Below are 5,898 nucleotides of genomic sequence, written 5' to 3'. Positions count from 1 at the left end.
AATAATAATAATAAATAATAATAATAATTATAATAATAATTATAGTAATAATTATAATAATAATAATAATTATAATAATAATAATAATTATTATAATAATAATTATGTAATAATTATAATAATAATAATTATAATAATAATAATAAATAATAAGTAATAATAAATTGTATTACACGCTCTCTGAAAAACCTTTTAGGAAGATGGTCAACCCAATTGTCTTTTAAGACAATTTTTCATTGTATTTCATTGCAATCTAGATTTGTAATTTATTGCAATATTTAGTAGATTTATAATTTTGCACGAGGAAAACTGTGCAGTGGTGTATTTCAATAATTATTTAATTGCAGTTTTTCTGTCGTAGGAAAAACGCACACAGATACTTATTATATAAAAGTAAACACACTGACAAAAAATATTCCACTTTGTGCAATGACAATTCATTAATTGTTTAAACAATTTTGAACTTGGCTGTGACTTTTGCAATTTGTATTTATAATAATTTTTGCTGATGTTACAATTTTTTGTCGTAGTCAGCTGCGCTGCAATAATAAATTTATCATAAATGGCGGACGCAAACACAGACAGCAGCCTAGAATGCCAGCATGTATGAATGTGTGTAATTCTCATCGTTCCGCGTGCATACACTGCCTTTTATTTATGCTACGTCAACTTAAGCAAAACTTCGGACGTCATTTCACATTTCGGACGTTCAATAAAAATTTCACATACCTAAGCTTATTTATGATAGAAAAAGTTTATTGATATATTAAACTAAAATATACACAAAAAAGTGTGATCGGGTAAAACAGAGTGGAAATAGTGGAAAACTTAAGAAAAAATTTTGTTTGCAATATAGCAAACTCTGTAAGCAATCAAACAAATAGCAACAACAAAATAACATTGTAGAGCAAAAATACTGCCCTAATGAATCAACGATATGGACGACGAAAAGACTAAGCAGGACAGAAAACGATATTGCAGGGTGGACCCTCACGACAAAGCTTCAAACATGTACACGAATGCAGCCAATACAAATACGAACGAACGTTACAACAACACAATCAACGCCACTGTCATCGCAATAATTTCTTGCGGAAAATAAACATATGTTTTTGTCTAAAGAATTCGATTAGAATTTAGTTGAACGTAAACGACGTGTTTTTGACGACGCCGAGCCTAGTGAAATAGAAAAATATAAATAATAATTTTAAAGAAATTTTATTTTTGGTTTAAAAATTTTTTTTTTTTCAAATTTTGTGTGGAAACATCAATCGTTTTAATTAAAAAGAATAATAATAAAAATGCCAATAAAAACAAATTTAAACAACTTTAGTTCTAATAGAAATAAATCCAATCAAATTGTCGAATGAATTGTCGTCATACAAATTGTGTTTATTGAAATTCTAAATACCCAGAAATAAATTGTAAAGTTCATTTTGCTTGTTCTAAATATTATTTAATGGTTTTTAGATTTTTTAAAAATACTTTTAAAAATATTCATTTGAATTTTTAAAATAACAATTGGCGTCCATTGTACACTCACAATCAATCGTTGGGTCTCAGTTTAGTTTTTTACTCAAATTTTGATTTTCATGCTCCGGTACTAGTCAACAATATCCCGATTTGTTGTTGTTATTGTTATTGCTGTGTATGTGTATTTTGTTTTTTGCTAACTCATAATTTCCTTCTACATTCTACGTTCTACGATATGTGAACGAACAGTGTGCGATCATAAAAACAATCATTGTTTTTGACACAAAAGTTTCTGCGTTTCATTTCGTATTTATTTTTTTTTTATCTATTAGTTTACATTTTCTACTTTTTTCTTTTAGTTTCTGATTTTATTTGTTGCTATAATTGTCGTTAATTAAACTTTGGTAGCGTCAATCGCCTGATTTCTATGATAATTTATTCAACAATTCGCTCTTTGTTTTCCGACTATGCATGCCCGCCCAAAGACCACCGTGCTGTGCTGTGCTGCTGCGTACACGCTGCTCGAGCTTTGTATAAATGTGAAAGAATTAATGCTTTGTATATTTCTTTTATTATCTTCAATTAAGTCATTAGCATATTTATTTTTAATTGCCTTAAAATTTATTAGTAATTAGTAATTATTGTGATAGAATTTAATTAGTTTTAAATTGCACTTCTTTTTTTGCTAACAGTTCTTCTGTCACGAACCTTTGAATAATGAGATGTACTCATATAAACTCATATAACAATAATCATAATTAATTAAAATGGAAAAGTAATGAATTTCAACAAGTTTCAATAATCCAATAATGATGTATACAAGAAGAGAAGGAAACAAGTTGTTAAACAAACTCTGAAACATCTCTCGACTATGTTTTTTCGATTATTTCCAAAACTGAACTAAAACTTCCTAATATTAGGAAATTTCCTGATGAAAGCAAAAGCGAATTTGCCGAAATACATATAGAAATACAGTCAAACTTCATAACTCAAACTTCCATAATTCGAACTTCTATAACTCGAATTTTCTATAACTCAAACTAAAAAGAGTGCAAAAGAGTTTTAGAGAGCAAATAACATACAATTCTGCTTCCATAACTCAAACTTCTATAACTCGAATTTTCTATAACTCAAACTAAAAAGAGTGCAAAAGAGTTTTAGAGAGCAAATAACATACATTTCTGCTTCCATAACTCGAATTTCTCCATAACTCGAGTAAAAATATTGTCATGTGCCAGTAGGAATATGGGAAAGTTAATTTTATGAGTCGAATTTTTGTTTTAAGTATGAATCCAGTTTGGTATTATGGGAAGTCCCTTTTTTCAAACCAATTAAATTGTTCATCAGTGTTCTAAGAATGAAGTAGAAGACTCATTCAAAATTTTGAATTCTTATTTGTAAACAAATGATATTACAACTGATGATGATAAGACTTGGAATAAATTGGGATCTCTTTTTATTGAAAATTAGAAGAAAAAAAATTTTAAATGTTTTACTTTACTATAACTTCTATGCTGTATTTGATTTCAAATAAATAAATAAACATCTTAAAATGAAATTCTAGTTTCTTTCAAAAATTGAATGCCCTGCGCTAATGCGCTCCTGGGAATGTATATTCTTACGGGTGAGGCAATAAAACTCAATAAAGTAGGTTTTATAATACTTTTTATTGACGCAACAGACCTACTATAAACGCAAATGTAAGAAATAGTAATTCTAATGTTAGCAAAATGGGTTATATTGTTTATGTACCCATGACAGTTAAAATCTCTAAAATATAAGAAATGTTTGTGATACATTTTTAATTTAACACTGTTTTTTTTATACATGTCTGTGTACTATAAATGTATTAATAATTATTTCCTATAGAGTAACATTTATCAGCTTAGAGAATAAAGCGAGTACCAGGGACTTATAGATGCAACAAAATATTATCATGACAAATAAACTTTGGTTTGCAAAAGGAAAGAATTTTTATTAAAGTCACATATGTTATCATTGATAACTGCAGATGTGGATTGAAAAAAAGCTTTGTGTTAGTTGATTGTAGTGGCAGGCCATTAGATAACTGCCATGTAGCTCAATTATCGATTTTTCGCCGTTTTGCTACTACTTTCCTCGCAAGAACCCTACTATAGAAGAGTAGAGACTAAATCCATCCCGCTGAATTTAAATAATTTAATAGGTCTTTCGTCTCCACCGATGCACAGTCTAATAAACTATCAAAGAAGTATCTTCCTAAGAACATATATCTTCTGAACTCCAAAGCCGGGGATTCACAGAGAAAGTATATTATGGTTTCTTTTTCCTGCGGGTTTTCACAACTTCTGTAAGGATTATGGGGAATGCGCAGTTAAGCTTTGTGTAGTGTATAAAATAAATATTACAAAAACGATTTTAATTTGATGATTATACTTGCTTTTAATGAACTTTTATTCTTAACAAAAAATATATTAAAGATCTTTGGTATGTAATAGTTATCTTTTTTTGAAGTAAAGTTTTATATTCAAAATATAATATAAAAAAAATAAGACATATTTTTATATTTTTTAATTATATTTTTCTTGAAAGGAAATTGAACTCATCGTAATAATAAATAAGATTATATTTAAGTTTGCATTTCTTTTCATAATTAAAATAAAAAAAAACTTTTATTGACTTGAGTAGATAATATTAATAGTGTTAATATATATCTGTGCATTCACCTCTAGCGCACTTAAGTGTAGTTATGAGATATTCTGACATTTTTAATACGCGTTATAACGGCTTTGGAAATGTTTATAAAGTGTTATGCTTCCTGATTGCTGCCTTTTGTTATTGTTTTGTTTACAAGTTGCTTTGCCCACTTTTAATATGCTAATGTATTTAGCATTTTATAAATAGATAAACATTTCTCTTACTTGACAGCTACGGCAACACCTTTTACAACAATAAGCTGAATAGCAGTTTGAAAAAAAAAATAATAATGATAATAATAATAACAACAATAATCAAATCAAAACAATAACATAAGATGTCGTAGTTTTTCATATAAGATTAAATAACAATTTTTTTATAAAAAATTCTTCTTAAGAACAACCAAACCAATTACAGATGTAAAACTCTTATGTGGTTATCTTAATAGATACAGGCAATAGTTGTAGTTCAGTATTTCACGGATTTGGCCTAATTTTCTTGATTGTTGATATGTGTTTATACTTTTAAATGTGGTCTATTTACGACTTAAATGGCTTTTAACAAGAAACCGCTTTGTTTAATTTAAATGAAGGAAAATTATACAAAAAAGCTTTCTTTGTTTACTTTTTCTCTATAAGGTAATTCAATTATTTCTCTAACCGTAATCTACGCACTACCCAGTCTTATCTGTGTACTCTTTTGTTTCTGTCCAAATTGAAAACATGTGATTGTATTGCCTATTTGCCCATTTCGTTCACAAACATAAACATTTCGTTTATCTCTTCATTGCAATTATCAGTATGTGTGATTGCCTCACTTCGGGCTTATCATTGTCATTGCCATTTTAACACTTCCAAATTGCTCCACCTACTCCACTTTAGTTTGATAACGTTGCCCACAAGTGGCTTTAGCAATTATCATAAAAGCAAATGAATATGAGTTACTTGTAAGTAAACTTTAATGCTTTAAAATGTTGTGTAGTAAACTATTTTTTGTTGGGATTGTATTTGTATAAATGATAAATACTTAAAGTTGCCGATGATATGATTTTATCTTAAATACAAGACTTTTAACAACGTGGTTTGTTATATATTGCTTTCCTTGTGATACTATTATTCCATATTATTATATTATTTTGTACGATATCATCTCTTAAAAATAAACTATAAATTTAAATAATATGATAGTATGGTCATATAGTAATATATATTGTGAATAAATGCATATATTTATTATCTATATATTAATTATATAGATTTTATTTTTTATATATTTTTCCTTGAACTATATTCTAATATAATTGTATTATTTTGTACGATATCATCTCTGAATAATAAGGTCATATGGATCATAAGATTATATGAATACATGCATATATTTATTATCTATATATAAATTATATAAACTTAAAATCAATCATATATTATAAATTACAAACTTCCATTACAAATTACTATTAATACTGATACATGTTCGACTAATAAGTACAAATTCTTCTAATGAAAAAAACTAAACTTATTTTTGTCATTATATGAACCCATTTTTCACTTGTAGCTAGTCACTTCTATTATTTTTATGTTGCGGGATTTTACAGTGCGACCTAAAAATCTAATGTGCCTTCTTTATGGGTTCAGAGTATTTCTCTAAATCCGTTTTCATCGGTAAATTGTGGTTTAAATCTACTTTACTAAGTCTTATACATTGTGACCGAAAGGTTTTCGGAAGTTCTCATTTAAAATTCGCGCGCTG

Source organism: Teleopsis dalmanni, chromosome 1 (assembly GCF_002237135.1).
Source record: "Teleopsis dalmanni isolate 2A chromosome 1, ASM223713v2, whole genome shotgun sequence".
Lineage (NCBI taxonomy): Eukaryota > Metazoa > Arthropoda > Insecta > Diptera > Diopsidae > Teleopsis > Teleopsis dalmanni.
This window is presented reverse-complemented; position numbering follows the sequence as displayed.